This window comes from Narcine bancroftii, chromosome 3, assembly GCF_036971445.1.
Source record: "Narcine bancroftii isolate sNarBan1 chromosome 3, sNarBan1.hap1, whole genome shotgun sequence".
Lineage (NCBI taxonomy): Eukaryota > Metazoa > Chordata > Chondrichthyes > Torpediniformes > Narcinidae > Narcine > Narcine bancroftii.
Window position 1 is genome coordinate 111,139,359 of NC_091471.1, and position 22,978 is coordinate 111,162,336.

Below are 22,978 nucleotides of genomic sequence, written 5' to 3' on the forward strand. Positions count from 1 at the left end.
TGATGACATAAATATGTTGAAATGTACCATCATGTGATTTGCACAGGACACCACGGTGGGAAAAAAAACCCTTTTCTTTCTCCAAAAGTAAACTGGCCCTGGCAGTTTTCATAAAGCTGTCGTACCATGCAACTTATAGTAAGCTGTTTTAGGGTTTATATCAATAAATTTAATCTTGCCTCCAACCCAGCCAAAGAATAAATTCCAAAATTTCACTTCATCTTATAGAATTTTAGATCAAAGTTGCCTTTAAACAAACCACACAGTTGCAGAAATTAATACTGTACCTTCATAACTCATTGCATTTCTGATCATTGAATCACTTCACTTAACCCTTAAGTTGTTTGCTTTTTTGACTCTGTTATTCCTCTACTATTGATTATACATTCATTTTGCTGGAAAATCTAAAGCATTCAACAGACACATGCATTTGTGATATCTATTGTAAATAGTATTTGATCCTTCTCAGGTGCAAGAAGTGCGTCAATTTTGTAACCTCCTGTTGACTATCCATTGTTCCCACTTCCACCCAAGGAAGCCGTCAACAAGTGGTTTTGCTGATAATATCTGCCATATTATTTAATAGTATCTCTCAGCTGCAGCATCAGTCTAGGTGGGTACCAATGTGACTGCATTTTAACATGTGCAAAATAACATATACAGAAGAAATCCAAGAATCCGGACTTTTCAAAAACTCTCAAACTTTTTCAACTTAGCAGGCTTTTGTGTGCGTAAGGGCCACAGCTGCACAACAGGAACAAGTGCCACACTTATTAAAGTTATTTTTCTTTAAAACTGCTCATTTTGATAAATGAAGCATGCTGTATTTGCTTATGGATAAACTATCAAAATGTAACTGTTCATTTCTTCTTTGTTCTTCCTTAAATTTGAATTTTAAAAGCATTGCCCGAGAATCCAGAAAATTAAAAAATCTGGACTGACCCAATCCCCAAAAGTTCAGATTTTAAGACTTCTTCTGTAATATGAGTCTGAACTGGTTAGATATGATGTATGTTAGAGGATTACCGTATATTTCAGCATATAAGTCAACTGGCACAAAAGTCAACCCCCCCTCCTTTTTCAGCCTTATTTCAAGGGTTTTATCATATATCGTGTATGTCTACCTCCAAAAATCGTGATGCCTGAGACGTTGGTGATTTGTCAGCATAAAAGTCGACCCACAAAAATTGCGATGATTGATCTGCTGGTTGAAAGTGATTTTTATCATGGAGGGTCCATCAAAACAACTAATGTACAAAGAGAGTTTTAAAGTAAAAGTGATAGAAATGACCAAGAAAACCAACAACTGTGCTGCAGTAAGAAAATTGTATATATATGAGAAGCTGGTAAGAGATTCCAGGACGAAAGAAGAGACTTTAAGAAAAATACCAATGAGAAGAGGAATCACGCATTGGCCAGAGTTGGAAAATCACATTGCAGAATGGGTACATGAACAGAGGCAAGATCACTTGAAATAAAATAAGAGCATTTGCACTGAAGTGGGCAAAGTTGCACCCAGATCTCAGTAAAGATTTGAAGTTACAGTAGGCTGGCACAACCATTTTATGAACAGGATATACCTGGTATTACAACAAAAAAACAAAAGCTGCTCAGAAACTACCAAAAGGTCTTAATCATAAAGTTGAAGTTTTCACTAGTTTATTATACGGAACCATCAAAAACACAAGTTTGCATTGCAAATATTGGAAAAATGGACAAAACCCTCATGAATTTCAACATGATAGGCAATAGAACAGTGGAATGTAAAGGTGTGAAAACCATGCAAACCAGAATTATAGGCCTTGAAAGGATGAGGTTTACCGTGGTGTTATCGTGCAAGGCCAATGGGATGAAGTTAAGACCCATGGTAATCTTCAAACATAAAATTAAACCTAAAATAAAATTCTCAGCTGGTATTTTTGTACATTTTCATGAAAAAAGGATGGATGGATGAAAATAGTCCAAAACTATGATTAGACAATGTGTGGAGCAGGTGGCCAGGCGGTTTACGCTAAGAACACAGTTTGCTGGTCTGGGACATGCTTCGTAGCCACTTAACAAGACTAAAAGTAGATTAGTACAAAATAATGTTAACATGGCGGTTATCCTGGGTGGTTTGACGTCTTTATTGCAACCTCTCGATGTCTGCCTGAACAAGCCATTCAAAGACCATGTGTACGAGGAATGGAATACATGGATGACGAGTGCAGAAAAGTCATTTACAATAGGTGGGGCAATGTGTGCTGCATCACTTGATAGGCTATGCGACTTAGTGCTCAAAGCATGGGATAAAGCAAAATTAGAGACTGTAATAAAATTGTTTAAAAAAGTGTGGTATCTCTTGTCAACTGATGGCACGTAAGATGATTTAATGTGGGACACTGAAGATGAAACTGAAGCCACCTCATTAGATATAATCTGGGACCCGTATCATGACTGTTTAAACAGTGATGGTATGGATGTGCTTGCCACGATCTTTGCTTCAGACGATGATAATGATGGTGATTTTGAAGTATTTTAAATGTGTTTTTGTTAAATAAAAATTTTGTTAATAAAATTTTCAATGAAAATTTGTTGAAAAGTTTCTCTTTTGGGTTTTCAAGAGTCGACTTGTACGCCAAATCGGCATCCAGTGTTTTTTTCCCCCATTTTTTTTTAGAGATTTTTGAGAGTTTCAAGACACAACTTGTATGCCAAAATATATTGTAATTAAAAATTGAAAGTGGTAACCTTAACGTTTTTCATATCTCAAATAGTCCTACTGTTCAATTCAATTGAATGAAACACAAAAGTCTGCAGATGCTGTGATTGTAGTAAAAGTACAGAAATACTGGAGGAACTCAGCCAGTTCCTCAGCATTTTGGTGTGTTTTTGTTCGATTCAGTTCCCTTATTTGAAATAATTAACATCATTTTTCCTGTACAAAAAGCAGCTTGTGTTTGTTGCTATATTGATGATATTTACTTCAAGGTCAACAATTTTTTTTCCCCAAAAAGTAACATGATTTCTGCAAATGACATTTCACCATTTCTAGTTTCTCTTTCTGTTCTCCAGCCAGTCAATTAATTATCTGGCATCAAAGACAGAATCAGTTGCATCGTCCTTAAACAAAGGTTATTTCCCATTTCACTGGTTTTAGAGTTCAATGAGGAGAACAAAAGGGCTAGACAGAGGAAGGTTGAAATTGTCACCTGGAGGTCAAAGGGAAGGAATTGACCAATGTTCCACAAATTAAAATATGTGGCCCTAGTGACAGTATGGACATTGTTTCAATATTTTTCTTCAAATAAATACGAAGAGTGATTAAGTTAGTGGATGTGGAGCAAAATTTGCTGCAAGAATTGAAGGGAGTAGATTTAAAATTAAGTGGATCTAAGGTAGAGTTGGCTGTCATCAATTTATAATGAAATTGACAAGGTGTTCTGAGCTTTTGCCAAGAAATAGAATGCAGATGAGAAATTGTAGAGGTTTAAGAACAGGTTCTTGGGGAATCCCAAAAGTATGTATGAGGATATTTAAAAAAAATTATCCATGGCAGGAAGCAAATTTAAAATATAGAATAAAAGCATTTCATCAAAAGTGAATCTACAATGGTCCTTAAACTATCAATTTGCAGAGAATTAAATTAGTTCGATGGAGATTTATTTCATGTCCCCCATTGTAGACTTTTATACATGCTAAATTAGCAAGTGAGGAGAAAGGATGCTGGGATTATGTGCCTTGTGAGTCTTCCAATATGAGAATAAAAAAGTCATATATTAAACCTCTAAACATATTTTCCTGTTTAATTTTAATTTTATTTTTAATTATAATTTAGAGACACAGCATGATAACAGGCCCTTCCAGCCCATAAGCTGGCATCACCCATTTCACCTACAAAACCCTGTATTTCTTTGGAACATGGGAAGAAACCAGAGTACCCATGGAAAAACCATGTATAAATAGGGAGAAGGTGCAAACTCCTTACAGACAGCACTTGTTTTGAACCTGGGTCACTGGCATTGCGCTAACCACAATGTTTATATTATCCTTTCTAAAATGGAACCTTTGATGCAATTGAAAACACAATATAGAGATACAAATTCAGAAAGATTAGATTATTTGCTATTTAATTGTTTAAGTGTTATGGAACTTAGAAGGAACAAAGTTTTAGTAGATGGCTGGGAGTGCCTCTGCAACATTTTTCCATTCCCAATTTCAGCAATAAATCTCAAGATTTTATTACCTTGAAACCTTGAACATTGCTGCATTAGATAAAGGTTAAACTAAGTCTCGCTTTACTCCAGTTCTGATGACCCTTTTACAACATACTAAATATAGCAATGAATTTTGTGGCATTTGTGTGCTCTCTCAAGATATGTTGTCTAGTTACAATATCATAAAGTTTTACATAGCTGATATAATTCTCTGATTTAAGACATGCAATCATCCCGAAACTGATAAAAATTTCCCAAGAGAAATATGTGAGGATTAGGAAGAGACTTTCACTGTTTTTGTATGTGTTCGCATTTTTAAAAACTATGCAATAGAAATTATTTTAGTGGGGGTTTATGGTGAAATTGGCATATTAGATTTTAGAGTATTACATTAATACATCAAATATATCTGCTTTTAAATAATGATTTTGCACATATTATTTTATTTTAGTGAATGTAAGGAAGGTCCTTGAAAAACCTGTAATTGTGCATTTACTGTTTTCAAATAATCCTATTCAGTGCATTTACAATATGAGTCTATCACAATCCAATGCCATTATCATTTTAGAAGATGAAATTACAAACAGAAACTTGTGGGCGAATTTTCTAGTCAACAATGTGTAGAGTGCAGTAGTGAGATTCTGAAGAAAGCATACTTGTAACCCTTTGCAAATTGTCCTTGATTTAGAAACATCAACTACTAGAAACATCACATACCCAAATGCATTTAGGGCTGGAGACAATTTTGAACTGCGTGAACTATTTCTCACTGAAGTCCTGCTTCATAAGGAAGTATGTGAGTGCTTCACTTAAATTGTTCCTCCTGCCACAGGCCCATCACTAAAGGATCACTTCTCTCACGATTCCATTGATGTCTCTTCCCTGCTGGACTTTTAAAAGTTGTTTAATAACTGCACTAAGTACCATTCCCCTAACTCCTACTAGTAAGCCTTCAATTTATCATTGGTGTCAATTCAAATTTGTTTAAGGAAGGCACATTCATCAAAATTAATAAGACCTCTTACTAGCAAGTGAAAGAGGGCAGAGAAATCCTCTGGATATAAGCCTGGAATAAACAAAATCTCCTTTGTGAATAGACCTCTGAGTAACTTATTTAAGTGGCTAATAGAGATGCTGATAGGCTAATGCACATTTCAGACTCCTAATGGATCAAAAACAGCAATTTTTTCTAGATGTCATTAATCCCATGTTAAAGAATGGCTCTTTGCTCCTCACAGGGTGGTTAAAATGAGAAAATATCCATTTCAAAACCACAAAGAGATTTGACCAGATTTTCTGCTGCCATGTCCATAGCAGTGATTAACAAATGAACAAATGTACTATTATTGAAGTATACAATTTAAATTTCATGAAGTATTGAATTTAACAAAATTTTTAATTCAGAAGTTCAAAAAATATTGTTGTTTTCTCTCATTCAGTTTTAAGCTATCAACATCTTTTTAAATATATTTTAAAAAAAACTAAAAGTAAATCTAATCAATCCCCTCTCTCTAATCAAAGTTACCTTATAAAATTAATTTGAAAAATCAATAATGTGGAACCACTGGCGATCCCCGGAGAACAGGCAATAAAACCGCCGGAACATATAATAATTATAAAAAATTCTAAGAATGGGCCCCACAATTTCATAAATTGAAACTTTCTATCTTTATTATTATATTGTAGTGAGTCGCTACAGTTATAGCTCGAAATTATAGAAAGAAGTCTCTCACGTGAAGGGAGTGTGGTTGACACTGACTTTATTGAGATGCAGCTCTGCCTTTTATAGGCAGCCAGCCGTGTCACCACTGGGACGTAGCTTAAGTGGAGTTGGCTGCTGATTGGCTGCCTTGGATCCGCAGGTCCGGATTGAACCCCCTGCGATCTGCTGACAGTGATTGGTTGATTCAACCGCTATTACTGCAGCCAATGGGAGTGGGTCTCTCATCCCACGTGCTGCTTGCTCGATTGCAGCATTTGAAGGCCATTTTCTGTGTTGACCCGCGGAGAGGCCCTGGGCTGCTACAATATCTAATTTTATCTAAACTTAAATAGGATGTTACATCATCTTTCCTTTTCAATAAAATTGCTCATCTGGCTATCAATATGGTAAAAGCTAAAACTGTGTCCTGAGATGCTGATATAAGTTTACCTGAATCACAAGAAAAACGAAACAAAACAATTAATGGGCAAGGTTCCAAATTAATTTTAAGAATCATTGATAAAGTATGGAAAATGTCTTTCCAGAAACTCTCTAAATTTGGGCAATCACAAAAAATAGAGAAGCTTCAAAAATTTTACATTTCTTACATAATGGATCAATATCTGCATAAAAATTAGATAATTTAATTTTGAACATATGAGTTCTGTGCACCACCTTAAATTGTAATAAGCAGTGTCTTGCATAAAATGAGGAATCATTAATTAAGCTGAGAGTAGAATACCAATCTACATCTAAAAATGTTAAGTTCAAATACTAACAACATTCTACAAGAGTGCAAAAGTGTATTCTGGCTGGCTGGATCATAATGTGGTATGGTAGCTGCAAATCATCAGATTGAAGGTCAGTACAGAGGGTGATTAAAACTGCTGAGAAGATTACTGGGATCTCCTTTCCCTCTACAGATGATATCTACATGATATCTTAAAGAAGGCTCAGAAAATAATTGGGGACCCTTATCATCCAGCTCACAGTATCTTTGAGACACTCTTTGGCTTGGCTTCGCAGACGAAGATTTATGGAGGGGTAATGTCCACGTCAGCTGCAGGCTCGTTTGTGGCTGACAAGTCCGATGCGGGACAGGCAGACACGGTTGCAGCGGTTGCAAGGGAAAGTTGGTTGGTTGGGGTTGGGTGTTGGGTTTTTCCTCGTTTGTCTTTTGTCAGTGAGGTGGGCTCTGCGGTCTTCTTCAAAGGAAGTTGCTGCCCGCCGAACTGTGAGGCGCCAAGATGCATGGTTTGAGGCGAGATCAGCCCACTGGCGGTGGTCAATGTGGCAGGCACCAAGAGATTTCTTTAGGCAGTCCTTGTACCTCTTCTTTGGTGCACCTCTGTCTCGGTGGCCAGTGGAGAGCTCGCCATAGAACACGATCTTGGGAAGGCGATGGTCCTCCATTCTGGAGACGTGACCTACCCAGCGCAGTTGGATCTTCAGCAGCGTGGATTCGATGCTTTGAGACACTACCTTCAAGGAAAAGGTACAGGAGCTTAAAAACCAGGACTGTCAGCTTGGGAAACAGTTTTTTCCTGCAGGCGTTGAGACTGTTGATCAATTATTGAAACCTGTAAATTATTTTTATGTATTTAAATTTTTTAAATTTAGACCTACAGCACAGTAACAGGCCATTTTGGCCCATGAACCTATGCCGCCCAATTAACCTACACCCCCAGTATGTTTTGAAGGGTGGGAGGAAACTGGAGCCCCAGGGGAAAACCAATGGGTTTTAAACTCCTTACAGACAGTGCAGGATTTGAACCCCAGTCCTGATCGTTGGTGCTGTAAAGACGTTGCGCTAACTGCTACGCCAACCATGCCGCCAATCCAATTTATTTTGGATTGCTGTGTGTATATATGTCATTTGTGAATAGGGTGCATTGTATGTCTGTGTATGTACATTGTTGTCCAGATTTGCGCTGTTTCATCAGGTTGTTTATGTATATGTTCAATCAGATGGCAATAAACTTGAATATGTGCCTTTTGTTTTAGGTTCCCCAACACTGTGGGGAAACATTGTTATTAGTAAACTTATATAGCTCCCTTGTGATTTTATATATCTCCGTAAGGTCACCCCACAACTTCCAATTCTAGAGAGAAAAAAAACCCAGCATATCCTGCATCTTCTTATAACTCTCGTCATAGTAATATCCTCATGGATTATTTTTGCACCCTTTCCAGCATAATGATATCTTTCCTATAGTAAGGCGGCTAGAACTGCACACAATAATGGCTTGTACATCTGTATCATGGCATCCCAACACCAGATGAAGCCAAGCTTGCCAAATACCTTTGTCTCCATTTTGTTCTATCTGTGTCATCACTTTCAGGAAATTATGTGCTACATTGCTAGATCTCTACTTTAGCACACTCTCCAGGGCCATACCATTTATTGTGCAAGTTCTGCCCTGGTTTAGTATCCCAAAGAGCAACACCTTGCACTTGTTCAAATTAAATTCCATCTCCCCTTCCTTGATCCGTTAACCTAGTTCTACAGCCCTCCTCAATAGATTTTGTGACTGTTAAAATTCATTTGAATTCTTCAGACTGTATCTTCTCTTAACCATGCTAACCATTTTTAATTAATCACTACCTTTTCAAATGGAGACTATTTATGTTCCTCAGAATTTTTACAATAATTTCCCTGCCACTGAGATTAGACTTTCAGGCCTCTGGTTACCCGGCCTGTCTCTGCAGACCATATTTGCTGTGCTCCAGTCATCCAATACATCACCTATAGCCCCAAAATGTTAACAAACTTCTGTCAAGAGCTTTGCAATTTCCTCACTTACATCCCTTGGTTTTGATCATGACAGGATAACATGGAACAGGTTTTTAGAGTTTATCAATGGTGTTTTGTCTTCAAGATTTAATTTTTTTTTCCCTGAGCATTGGCAAGGTCACCTTTTATAAGTATGTTAAACAATGGCTTATATTTAAATTGTGCTGGAATATATTTATTCTCAGAAAGGAACTGTGCGATTGGGATACAAAATGTGCCATGCTGAAAAATTCTGTTGTTTCAGGTCAAGATAGTAATATGAGAAGAGGCAAACATTAATTAACCAGTTAAAATAAAAGCTCCCAACTAATTGCAAGGTAACTGTTGTCTTCATACGATATCTTTGAAATTTTAATACAAAGTCCAGAGTGAGAAAGGTAGTTATCTTTGTATCTATGCTGGCAGGCCAATTGTGGTGAATGATGGATGAATAAAAATCATTTTTTGTGTAATTGACTAAAATACTTTCCTCTAACTGAATGCCATGGCAGGTGCACTGTAAGTACATTTTATACTGTAAATCTCTAGCTTTACCAGCATCATATTTCAAATGGATTTTGTGTAATTGTCTCAACCATTTCAAGTAACATTCTTTCTAATTTTGGAGTGGTGTAAAGATAGATTCCACATCCATAATGTGATTTTAACCAAATGACATCTGCATCATTCATATTTTAAAAACATGTTTTCTTTGTTGGTGTCATCATCATTAAGTGATGAAGATTCAAATATATAAAACCATTATAATCTTCTATGTGGTTATATTCATGTCAAGTGGCATTAAAATGCTTAAAAGGTTCTGGGTTCAAACAATGCTGTTCCAGGCACAGCACATTATGTTCTGTGAACCTTTATAATTTAGCTGTACATTATTAACTTTCTGCATCTGTGAATTCAATGCCCCTGCATGTTTCAAAAATGGATAATTTGGTAAACTTGTATTACAAACAGTACACTTTTTACAACAATCATCAAAATATGGACCTGGTTGTTTATTTTAGCAGGCTATTACTTTACACCAGGAGTGAATTGAATGAATTGATACTTCAATTTAATGTGAAAAGTATAATATTCATCATTAACAGTAACAACTTTAGCAACTTTAAACTGCTGAAATACCCCAAACACTTTGCAGGAATATTATCAGACAAAGTTTGGCAATGACCTATAAAGAAATTCAAGGGTAAAAATGTGACACAATCTGCCAGAGCTGCTGGCAGGGAACCAAGTTATTCCCAAATCTTCAGAACTCCAGTCTCAGGATGCCTCACAGAATCCAAAATGGTGGTGCAACTTCTGCAGAATTTCCACTCAGGCTAGGAAATCAAACTACTAAGCCTCCACTGGGATAAAAGTAGAATGGTCTCATGAAAATAATTGGGAGAAACCAGTTGCTAAATGAAACATTAACAGTTTTTTGAAAATTAATTTAGTTTAAATAGTATTAAATGTTCCAAATGTTTGCATGTGTTTAAATGTTATGTTTTAGTAAGCCCCTTTCATTCTGGTACTTGAACCCAGTAATTAATCGCCAATTTCGCCTACCAGTGAGAATGCTGCTGAATCAACCACCAAGGGAGGTAGTATCAATTGCCGATTTGTTTTGAATCGGCATATTGGGTCGCCCAATGTGAATGGGGCACCCGTTTATATTCTTCATCAGTATTCATTAGAGACAGCTGATGAACCTGGATGCTGGACCCTCACAGGCTGTGAATGTAGCTGCCTCCCTGCACTGAGAAGTCACCCTGCACAAAAATGCAAGGCACAAGAGGAAGCAGTCAAATATGACTGACAAAGTATGCCACGAAAATACAGTCCAGAATTTTTTTTTGTATTGTGAAACATTTTGGGATGAAATGCAAAAAATTCAGTCAATTGTTCATATGCTATGTTGTCAGACAATTGCTGCTTGATTCTTATGGAATGGTAAATTTATTCATCCATATAATTTGCTAACTCATACATGTGAGTGTCAAATAACACTGCATGAGCAAGATTCATTTGGCATCCTTGGACAAGCAGGACAATACAAGACAAACACGGGCTGCTTATATATCACTTAAAGGGAAGAAGTCTTGTGTGATCTATGGCTGTAGAAATTCAAAGCATGGATGCTCCAACATGAAGGTCCCATCTTACTGTCTTCTCATTTGAGTCCCCATATCAGTGGTCATCTACTACCAGTTGAACAATCATGTCTCTATAACCCCCCTCTCCACAGAAATTTTTTTTCAAAACCACCACTACAGCTTGCTCAACCCCAAACTAAGCATGCTTCAACTTATTTTACATTATAATCCCCCTTTACCAATCCCTTAATGATCTCTGATCTTTCCTTCCTCTTCTGATCTAACTTAACCAAAGCTTTCAATCCTTAGAAGGGGCATTGACAATGATCCCTGGCTGCAGGAGTGGTACCAGAGGATTGGAGGATGGCAAACATTGTTCTGTTATTCATGAAAGGTAATAGGGAGAATCCTGAGAATTATAGACTAACGAATCTTAAATCAATGATGGGCAATCTATTGGAGAAGTAAAAAGTAAAAACTCTTGGAGAAGATTCTTAAGCACAGGTATAGTCTTGTTCATGTTAGTTAACATGTCATTGTGAGGGACAGATCATTCCTCATGAGCCCAATTGATTTTTTCAGGGAGATGACATAGCAAATGATCGTAGAGCAGTCGATGTGGTGTATATGGATTTCACTGAGGTGTTTGACAAGGTTTCAAATGGTAGGGTCATCCAGAAAGTCATGGTATCCATGGAGATTGCTGAATGGTTTGGAAATTTTCTTGCTCAACCAAGGCAGAGGGTGATAATAGAAGGAATATATTCTGGCTGGAGGTCAGTGACGAGCAGTGTTCCTGTAGTGAACTGGGAATTCACTACTGGTGTGATGTTCTAAGGACTGGCTCCTCCTCTGACTCTATCCCCACTTATCCTGATATAAACCCTGGATCCCCACCAAAACCCCAGTTCAGTACAAAGACCATGTGTGTTATTCTTACTGAATAAAAGCATGTTGTACTCTCTCTGGTCTTGAGTGCTGTCTGTCACGCTACAATTTTATTCAGTAAAGAAAAGGATGGAAGCTCTGTTGAAGCCGCAATGCTCCTAATCGACCCTCTGTCGATGTACCTGATGGCCACACGAACAGTCTACTCAATGGATAAGCTCAAGATGTCGGCGCTCCTTTCCCGTGTCGGACCTAAAGGATTCCCGATTGTAAGGGACTGTACAACTTATGCGTTGGCAGTCGAAAGGCTGAAGGCTCACTACATGAAGCCTCAGAATGTCATGCTAGCGAGGCATCAACTTTAACAACGGAAGCAGCAGCCTAGTGAATCCATTGAAGATTTTGTCCTCATTTTACAAGCACTCACAAGGAACTGTGGGTACGAGAATGGCACTGCCCGAGAATGGGGAGAAGAGCAGATCCAGGATGCTCTTGTCGCTGGTGTGCGGTCCAAGTACGTAAGGAAGCAGTTGCTGGGGGGGGGTATCACATGACGCGGAGGACATAGGATGTGGGATCCTAAAACTTCTGGGAAAATAGAAGAAAATAATCATTTAATTGAAGTAAACAGTTTAAAATACAAAGAAAGAATATAACAATAGTCCATTTACTTTTTAAAATGCCTTCGAAGAAAGGAATTGTTGTTGCTGGAGTGGATGAAGATGTTGTTCCTGGTTGTGAAGAGAGGCTTTTGAGGCAGAGAAATGCCGGATCTGGAGTGATAACCAAGGCCCGTCAGACAGTTGAGTTGCTGGGAGCAGCAGCGAGTGTGACCAGCCTCTCAGCTGGTGAAAATGGCGTCGGTCCAAGGAAAACAGATTCTTTAAGTAAGGTCAGAATGCTGAGTTCAAGTGAGATGATTGATTTCAGTGATGAATTAGCAAGTGTTGTAGATCAAGGACAGACAAGATTTGGAGAGGTTACTTCAGTCTATGAAGATGTTAAACAAGTTAAATATAAAACTAAGGCTATACAAAAGATAAAGAGAACACTGATAGTGAATTGCAACAGATGGTATGGGAAATGTGGGATTATATCAAAATGATGTGGAAAGAAATAGATTATTTAAGATCTGAGATTAACTATATGAATGAAAAAATGAGCAGTTATAAACAAATATGATGGAAGTACAAGAATATCAGAATGAGGAAAATCAGAATATTATGAAGGTTTATGAAAAGAGTAAACGTATAAAAGAAAAGCTGAAAAATTTGGTCTGAAGAAATTGTTGAGTTGAAGATAAATTCAGAAAAAATTGATAAGTAGGAGAAACAGCATTAAGATTGTTGGTTTGGAGGAAGGAGAAAAAAAGCATGACATGATTCTTTTTCTCTAAGAATGGATACCTAAGGTTCTGGGGGTAAATCAGTTTGAAGGTCCAATTGAAATTGAAAAAGCATATGGAGCCCTCAGACCACGAGAGCAATCAAATGAGAAACCTCACCCTATAGTAATTAAGTTTTCAAAATATCTAGACAAAGAAAATATTCTAGCTTTAGTAGCAAAAAAAGTAGGAATAAAGAAGAGTCCAATTGAATATCATGGTTCAAAGGTTTTCTTTTATCCGGATATTACTACACAGCTGTTGGCTAAGAGGAAGACAGTTTAATGAAGTCAAGGGAAGTCTTTGGGAAAAGGGATACAAGTTTACATTACGTTATCCAGCGATGATGAAGATTGTATTACCGGATGGCAAAAATACACTTTTTTGTGGATTACAAACAGACATCAGATTTTGTGGAAACTTTGCTTTCTAATAGGAATTATTTGGAATGAGACAATGTTCTAGTAAATTAGAGACTTTGTTCTGATATAATACCTGGAAGGTGAAGGGTGCTGGAGTCCGTCAGCCGCTGTTTAAAGGCTCGTTTGTGGCCATGAGCCACATTTTGTATGATAGAGGGGGGTGGTGCTGTATTTCTTTGTGCCTTAGAGGGAGTTCTATTATTGAATATATGTTTATGAATGGAGTTATTTGATTACATTGATGTTTTATTTTACTTTAAATAATTGAATTAACAGAGAATTTAAATTGGATGATGGAAGAGCTATGAGATTCTTAATAGATATATGATTAATTAGGATTAATATTTAAAATATAAGATTTACATATTTAGATATGTTATAATGTGTTGGTTTATGTAATCTATAATTCTTTTTAATATCCACTCCATTTTGTTTCTTTCATTTCAAATTTTCCCCCTCAGATTTTTTAAGGAGGAAGGGCTTAGGTCTTTTTTTTCTTAGTATCTTTGGGGGGATTGGGTGGGTTGGGGGGCTTTTCCTTCTCTTTTTTTTCTATTTTCTTTTCAAGTTGAAAAAGCCATGTATGACAAATTGTGAATGAAATGTATGTAATTTATTGATTGTATGTAATTTATTGATTGTATGGCATCTATAAATAAAAGAAAAAGAAAGGCAGTGGTTGCTGGAGTAGGGCAGCATGGTGTTGTCTGACAACTCACTGCTGGCCAAGTCACTGGAGATGGTCCAACTGGGAGCTGATAACTTGGAAGGCAGTGGCAGCAGCACTCTCCAGGAGAATCTGGTTCCCAGAGTGGCTCCACATGCTGAATCAGCCCTGACGGCGGCACCCTCTGCCGCTAAGGGATGCTTCTTCTGCGGTCAGCAGCAGCACCCAAAAACTCAATGTCCTGCAAAAGATTCCATCTGCTCCGCTTGTGCTAAGAATGGGCACTAGGTGAAGGTCTGGAGGGCGAGGAGGAGCACTGAGAAGTCCAACACGTGCATGACAACTGACAGGCCAACAGAGGCAACCTCATAACCCAAACCCACGGCCTCCCGGTGCCAATGTTGTACGCCATGGTCTTCCTGCGGGGCTGTGTAGTGAGAGCAGTGATGCTGGAAACCCCAGCGGCCATCCTGCCGCATTTTGAAACTGGCCTCTTCTTCATCAGATGAGGAGGGAGAGGGGGGCCATCTTACTGCACTGCATGGTCCCTGCCATTTTGCCTGCACTAGAATCTGAAAGGGGGGAGCAACTCCAACAAGGGAAACAACAGCGTCTCCAGAGTTCTGGTAGTGATGGTGTTGGACCAGGAGATACCACACCAACTGAACAATTCCATGTTGAAGGTGTGGATTAATGGGCATAAACTGAAGTGTTTAATTGACTCTGGCTTGACTGAGCGCTTTGTAATTGCAGAGACAGTCCAAAAACTCAATTTTTAAATGTATTCCTCTAATTATCATATTTTTTTAGCATCCTATACGCAGTCTGTAAATATTCAAGAACATTGTATGGTTCATTTATCTTTTTAGGAGGGGGAATACTGTAGGTTCAGAATGTATGTACTTGAGAATTTGTGTGCACCAGTCTGTTCAGGCTTGACTTCTTGTGTCACTTTATAAATATGTCCTTGGAGTATTCTGGTCCTCTCCCTCCCATTATGGTTCGGAACAGAAAGTCCCAAAACTCTGATGCCATTTGCTGTCTCTCGCCACTGAATATTGATCCACTCCCTCTGTTCCCCAATCTGAGCACTGATTGCAGACCAATTGCTTCCAAAAGCAACCGCTACAATGCAGAGACCGGGCATTCATCAAGGCTGAGACACAGCAACTGTTCGATGAGAACATTATCGAGCACATTATCAGCCCATAGAGAGCACAGGTGGTTGTTGTAAAGGGGGAAGAAAAGTCCAGGCTAGTAATTGACTATAGCCAAATTATTAATCATTTTACATTCCTGGACGCATACCCCCTCCCTCGTATTTTGGACATGGTGAACTAAATTGTGCAGTATAAGGTTTATTCGACTATCGACCTTAAAGCTGCTTGCCTCCAGTTGCCAATCCGTTCTGAGGACCGTCCCTACAATGCTTTTGAGGCTAACGGGAGACTATCAGTTCCAGAGGGTTCCTTTTAGTATAACAAATGGGGTCTCAGTGTTCCAGAGAAACATGCACCAAATGGTGGATGAATTTAAGTTGAAAGCCACCTTCCCCCATCTTGACAATGTTACCATTTGTGGCCACTCTCTGGAGGACCATGACACCAAACTCCAGAATTTCCTCCATGCAGCTAAGGTCTGGAATCTCACTTACAACACTGATGCCATGTGTTCAGGGCTAAACACTTAACCATCTTGGGCTACGTGATGGAAAATGGCATCATCATCAGCCCTGAGCCCAACAGGATGTACCCCCTGTTAGAACTCCCAAACCTGAGGACCATTCAGGCTTTGAGGAGGTGCATGTGCTTCTTTTCATATTATGCCTAGTGGGTCCCTCAATATGCAGACAAGGTTTATCCCTTCTTAAAGACCATTTCCTTCCCACTGACAGCTGAAGCTCAAACGGCTTTCAACTATGTCCGAAGCCACATTGTGAAGGCCACCATGCATGCGGTGGACGAGAATGTACCTTTCAGGTGGAAAGTTACGCTTCAAATGTAACCTTGGCTGCAATCCTTAATCAGGCAGGCAGGCTAGTTGCATTTTTTTTTCCAGGACCTTACAAGGTCACTAGCTTCAGAATCCATCAGCAGAGAAAGAGGCCCAAGCCATTGTGGAGGACATCAGGCACTGGAGGCACTACCTGCTGGGCAGGAAATTCACACTCCTCACAGTCCAGCAATCAGTGGCATTTTTGTTCAACAGTACAAAACGAGATAAAATTAAAAGTAATAAAATCGCTCGGTGGAGGATCGAACTCTCCACGTACAACTACAATATAGTCTACTGACCTGGTTCCCTCAATGAGCCTCCAGATGCCCTCTCCAGAGGAAGCTGTGCCTCTGCATACACTGGCCAGTTGTGGTCATTGAACAATGAGCTCTGCCACCCAGGCATCAGTCCAATGGCTCATTTTGTCAAAGCACACAATTTACCCTACTCAATTGAGGATGTTAGTGAAATGACCAGGTCCTGCCAAGCCTGCACTGAGTGCAAGCCGCACTTCTACCGCCCAAGCAAAGCATACCTGATAAAGGCATCCTGGCCCCCGATTTCAAGGGACCTTTCCCCGCCACGAACAGGAACATGTTTTTTCTCACAGTTATTGACAAGTACTCTCATTTCCTGTTCACCATTCCCTGCCCGGACATGTCCATGCCATCCATCATTAGGGCCCTAAACTCCATTTCACCCTGTTCAGGTATCCCAGTTATATCCATAGCCACTGGGGCTCATCATTTATGAGCGAGAAGCTACATCAATTTCTGCTGGTAAGTGGCATTGCATCCAACAGGACGACAGCTGCAACCCCCATGGGAACAGATAGGTTGAGAAAGAGAATACTATGGTTTAGAAGACTGTAAAATCAGCTCTCTGGTCCAAAGGACTTCCAGACTGATGCCGGCAGGATATCCTACCCATGGCACACCAATCCATTAGGTTGATACTCTGCACTACGACCAATGCGACTCCTCACGAGCTGATGTTTTCTTTTGAGAGAAAGTCAACGTCAGGGACCACCCTCCCACCTTGGCTTACAGCGCCAGGACCAGTGCTGCTTTGAAAGCACATGAGGAGGAGCAAAACTGACCCCCTAGTCGAGAAAGTGCACCTACTCCATGCCAACTCCACTTATGTGGCATACCCAGATGGCAGGGAGGACACTGTCTCGAAGAGGGACCTGGCACCTGCCAGAACTGAGGGTCCATCAATCCAAGGGAGCCAGGACCTACCCAGGGTTCTCCGAGGAACACCAAAGGGCTCTGGTGAGACATCTCAGGAAGTGGCTCCAGCCACACCTCAACCAGACCTGGATCACCTACACCCCAAGGTCCTGGAACCACAAGAGGATCAGGAAGTCCTGTGCCCACCTACACTAGGGCACTCTGCCCACATCTCCAGACCTGACAGGTTGAATTTGAAATATTGTAATTTTTTTTGACAATTCTATGTTCTCTGTTTCACCTGTAGGCTTCATTCTAAAGGAAGGGTGAATGTAGTGATCTGGGAATTCACTACTGGTGTGATGTTCTGAGGACTGGCTCCTCCCCTGACTCTGCCCCCACATAATCACAATATAAACCCTGGATCCCCGCCAAAACCCCAGTTCAGTCCAAATACCATTGTGTGTTATTCTCTCTCTGGTCTTGAGTGCTCTCAGTCACGCTACAATTCCACAGGAATCTGTGGTGAGTCCCCTGCACTTTGTGATTTTTGTAAATGACTAGGATGATGAAGGTTGAGTCAGTAAGTTTTCAGATGACACAAAAATTGGAGGTGTTACGGAGAGTGTAAAAAGTTGTTGTGGATTACAACAGGATATAGGCAAGGTGGAGAGTTGGGCAGAGAAGGAGGCAGATGGAGTTCAATCTAGAAATGTGTGAAGTGTTACAAGGTCTAACTTGAAGGTGGAGTATAAGGTTAATGACAGAATTCATAGCAGCGGAGGAACAGTGGGATCTTTGGGTCTAAGTCCACGCATCCCTCAAAGTGGCCACAAAAGTTGATAGGATGCTTAAGAAGGTGTATGGTGTGGTGGACATCATTAGTCAAGGATTTGAGTTCAAAACTATGAGGTAATGTTACAGCTCTATAAAACTTTTAGGAAGGATGTGGAAGCTTTGGAGAGGGAGCAGAGGAGATTTATCAGGATCCTGCTTGGATTAGAGAGTCTTTATGAAGAGGTGTTGAGTGAGCTGGGGCTTTTCTTTTGGAGGGACAGAATCAGAATCTGAATTTATTGACATGAGCAAGTCACAAAATTTGTTGTTTTGTGGCAGCATCACAGTGCAAGCATTCATATAAACCACCTTACAAAAGTAAATTAAAATAGTGCACGAAAAGTCAACGTAAGGCAGTGTCTTTGATTCATTGATCATTCAGGAATCTGATGGCAGCAGGGAAGAAGCTGTCCTTATGCCGCTATGTGCTTATCTTTATCTTTTTCCTGATGGTAGCAGAGTGAAGAGGCCCCTTGAGGATAGACACCGCCTCTTGTAGATGTCCTTGATGAAGTGAAGTCTGATGCTCGCAATGTCTCAGGCTGAGTTAACAAATCTCTGGAAATTTTCCTTGTCCTGAGCATTGGCTCCTTCATACCATGCAAAGGTTTTCGAGTCTCTTCTGTGACATACCAAATCTTCTCATACACCTCACGAAGTATAGCCTCTGGCATGCCATCTTCGTGAATCCATCGAGGAGTCTTAATAGCAGGGTATAACATTTTTAGAGACATAATGGACAACTGGCATCTTTTTACCAGGGTGGTAATAGCCAATACTAGAGGACATCCATTTAAGCTGAGCAGAGAAATATTTAGTGGAGACATTAGTTGTAGGTTCTTTACACAAAGGTTGGTGAGTACCTTAAATGCACTGCTAAGGTGATGGTGGATGCTGCTTGAATAGAGATATTTAAAACACTCTTGGATAGGCACATGGCTGTAAAAAAAAACCTGAAGTGTTGTGGAGAGTTATGGGCTATGAGGGGGGGAAGGGTTAGATTGATTGTGAAGTAGGTTTATATAGGTTGGCATCACATCATGGCCAAAGGGTCTATATTGTTCTATGTTCTCTGTTCTTATCCCTCTCCTCAACTTGAAGTGACAGGCAACCCATGATCTGTGGTCTGAGATCCTTTGTTAGTTCCACAATTACTGAGCTGATGGATGAAAGACCTTTATGTTTGTTTTCAGTTTAAGTGCTAATCTGATGTGGCTGTCACATTGGACCTCTTGCATATTCTTCTTTTCTTTCTTCTTCTTCTTTGGCTTGGCTTCGCGGACGAAGATTTATGGAGGGGTAATGTCCACGTCAGCTGCAGGCTCATTTGTGGCTGACAAGTACGATGCGGGACAGGCAGACACGGTTGCAGCAGTTGCAAGGGAAAATTGGTTATTAGTACATTGCCAATTCACATTGTGGTTTAATATACCCTTGGAGTTGTGAAACAATTTGTATGCCACATACAAATGTATGTGGTCCAATGGTGTGTCTTAATTACAGAGTGGAGAGAATTTTTAGGTAAACCAGATATAAAGGAGGTGATGACAAGACAACATACAGTATTAATTTGTCAACTTAATTTCCAGACTGTAAAATTATTAGTTTCAAAACTTCATACGCCTTTAATTTCCTGAACACAAGATATTTTAGAGCAATTGTGCATAGATCAATCAGAACTAGCCAATGGCACCAATATGGCACCAATCAGGCCAGATCTCTGATAGTTTGAAAGGCTATTCATCTCAACATTTTTGGAATTTGGGAAAATGGGTAGACACCTGAATAAAAAGGTGGATTGATGGGGAGGAGGAGAGGTGAGAAGAGAAGAGAGGAGAGGAAAGGGGAGCAACACAGGCAATCAGGTAAGAGATAATAGGTGGATACAGGTGGGAGGGCAGCAGCTGAGGTGATGGGGAGAGGGCAGAAGAAGGAAGGGAAGAGGGTAGGGAGCTGGAAGACTGGAGTCAAGAGGGATAGGGAAAGAGAGACTGGAGAAGAGAGTTATAGAAATTGGAGGTCAATACTGATGCCATCTGGTTGGAGACTCCTGATGTTGTGTCTCCATTCTATTTTCTTCACTGAACATATTTCAAAATGCAGAGCATTTATTTCAGCATTAATGAATATACTTTAAAGCCTGTGGTATTTTTAACAATGAGCTTTGATAAATATTTCTGGTTATAAAGCATAACAGCAACAGAGAATAGAGGTCAATGGATATTTTTCAGACTGAAGGATGCAAACTGCGATATCCTCCAATGTCAGTTTTTGGCCCTATTCCTCTGCTGTCTAGATGAATACAGGGATAAAAATCAGTATTTGGTGAATATGCAAAAATAGGAATACAATTAACTATGAAAGGGATTCTTAAGTATGTAGCTCTGGGAGAATATAGAGGCTTGTAGATTTGAAAAAAGACTACATGAAATTAAGATGTACTTAACCTTTTATTCATTGCTTCTGTTTTGTCGCTTGCCTCCACATGTTCTTTCTTTAAGTTAAACACAATCTACTAGAGGAATTCGGCGGATCAGGCAGTATCAAAGGGTGAAAAAAAATTATTGACATTTTGAGTGACAGCTCTTCATAAAGTCTGGAGAAATTTAGTGGAAGAAAGTGTAAAGAGGACAGGGTAGGAGAGTGGACCAAATCCTGGGAGGTGTAGATGGGGTTGATGAAGATGATCAGAATCAGAATTTATTGTCATGTACAAGTCATGAAATTCGGTGTTTTGCGGGAGCATTATAGTGCAAACATTCATATTATAACCATCCTACAAAATTACTATTAAAAAATAAAAATAATAGTGTGTGACGACATGTCATTAGGCAGGCAAACCGGCCCCACGTGTCACGCACGCGGCAGGGCAGCCAGCCAAAATGGCGCCGTCGGGGGTTCCTTCCTGACCTCGGCACCAAGCTTAGAAGCAAATGCAATGTGGCCCACGTGACACCCTGATGACGTCTGCACCCATGTCGCGGTTCTCAGCCAGGTCCGGGCTGGGAGAATAAGAACAGCCAGGCAGAGCTCAATAAATCAGTTTTGCTCATTGATCTCAACCCATTTGGTTGTGGAGTTATTCAGAGTAGCCGTTGCTACATTGGTGACCCCGACAGGTTCAAACACCTTTGAACCCGATATGAACTACTCCTCGATCAACGCTATAGCCATCAAGCTTCCTGACTTCTGGGTACAGGAGCCTGAGGCCTGGTTCAGCCACGCAGAGGCTCAGTTTCACCTCCACCAGATTTAATCAGATATGACCAAGTTTTATCATGTGGTCACCACCCTGGACCAGGCCACTGCCAAACGAGTGCTGCACCTCGTCCAGCACCCTCCCGCAGAAGACAAGTACGGGACCATCAAGCGGGTGCTCACCGGCTCCTTTGGCCTTTCCAGGCGCCAGCGTGGCGCTCGGATGCTTCACCTCGATGCCTTGGGAGACAGAACTCCTATCGCGTTGATGGATGAGATGCTCACATTCATAGATAATCACACCGACTGCCCACTCTTCAAGCACATCTTCCTTGACCATATGCCCAAAGACATCCGGCTGTTACTGTCCCAGGAGAGCTTTGATGATCCCAGGAAGGTCGCTCAAAAAGCTCAGGAGCTATGGCTTGAATGATTCCCGGAGGGCTCAGCAGTCCAACTGGTTACAAATCGCAGGCATGACCACACCAAGCCTTCCTCTAACGTTGCAGAGGAACACTCAGCCCCTGCAGGGGCCTCAAAGAGCATAGCCAGAAGCAAACCATCCACTTTAGGCCTCTGCTTCTTCCACCAGCGCTGGGGAGCCAAGGCTCGGAAGTGTCGTCAGCCCTGGTTGTTCCAGGGAAACGACCAGGCTGGCCACTGTTAATGGCTGCGACGTCTGGCCAAGAACACAGCCTTCTCTACCTGCGAGATGCAATCAGCGGCCGATGCTTCCTTGTCATCCCGGCCACAGCCATTGAGTCCTGGATCCGGCCTCAAGGGCCTCCACTCCGTGCAGCCAACTCAATGGAGATCCGAACGTATGGTACCAAGACCATCCACTTCCAGCTCGGCTAGCAGAAGTTCTCGTGGAGGTTCACCATTTCGTCTCTCCGAACCTCCATCTTGGGTGTCGACTTCCTCCTTGCCCATGAGCTCCTGGGTCGACCCCTGAGGTAGGTGACTTGTCAATGCCCGTACCTTCCAATCATTCATCTCAACGCCTCCTGCATAAAGCAGCCACAAATGGCCATGGTCAGCACACCCAAGGACGAGTTCCAGCACATCCTGGACAAGTTCCCGTCCTTCCTCAAGCCGCAGTTCTCCCCTGCCTCACCACGCCACAGGGTGTTTCATCATATACCCACCAAAGGCCCACCAGTCCATACCAAGGCACGCCGGCTCCTGCTGGATAAGCTCCAGATAGTGAAAGAGGAGTTCTCGCATCTGCAGGAGCTAGGGATTATTCGACGCTCTGACAGTCCTTGGGCCTCGCTGCTCCACTTGGTCCCGAAAGCTTCTGATGGGTGGTGCCCCAGCGGAGATTATCGACGGCTTAATGACACGACAGTACCTGACTGTTACCCAATCCCTCATATTCAGGACTTTATGGCCAACCTGCATGGCGTGAGGGTGTTCTCCAAGGTTGACGTGGTGCGCGGATATCATCAAATCCCAGTGCACCCCGAGGACTTCCCCAAAACGGCCATCATCACCCCCTTTGGCCTGTTCAAATTTCTATGAATGCTTTTCGGGCTCAAGAACACAGCCCAGACCTTCCAGCGCCTCATGGATATGGTGGGCAGAGATTTGAACTTTGTGTTCATTTATCTGGACGATATACTTGTCACCAGCAGAGACCGAGCACAGC

The 22,978-nt window shown here is 40.8% G+C and overlaps 1 protein-coding gene and 1 long non-coding RNA gene across 34 annotated transcripts in view; one reads left to right on the forward strand and one right to left on the reverse strand.

Annotated features, from left to right (window-relative positions):
- rbm47 (RNA binding motif protein 47) overlaps nt 1–22,978 on the forward strand; it is a 365,648-nt gene that overhangs the window by 189,019 nt on the left and 153,651 nt on the right. For 2 of the 33 annotated variants that reach the window (XM_069924841.1, XM_069924842.1), the window contains exon 6: nt 8,937–9,009. The exons of the other annotated variants lie outside the window; for them this stretch is intronic. The gene's annotated coding sequence lies outside the window, so the exon portion shown is untranslated. The remainder of the gene's footprint in view (nt 1–8,936; nt 9,010–22,978) is intronic. 33 annotated transcript variants of the gene reach the window in all.
- On the reverse strand, nt 10,609–12,493 carry LOC138756193 (uncharacterized). The gene is made up of 2 exons (XR_011352842.1): nt 12,324–12,493; nt 10,609–12,240 (listed from the first exon to the last, which is right to left on the reverse strand). It is a non-coding gene; the product is annotated as an uncharacterized lncRNA (long non-coding RNA).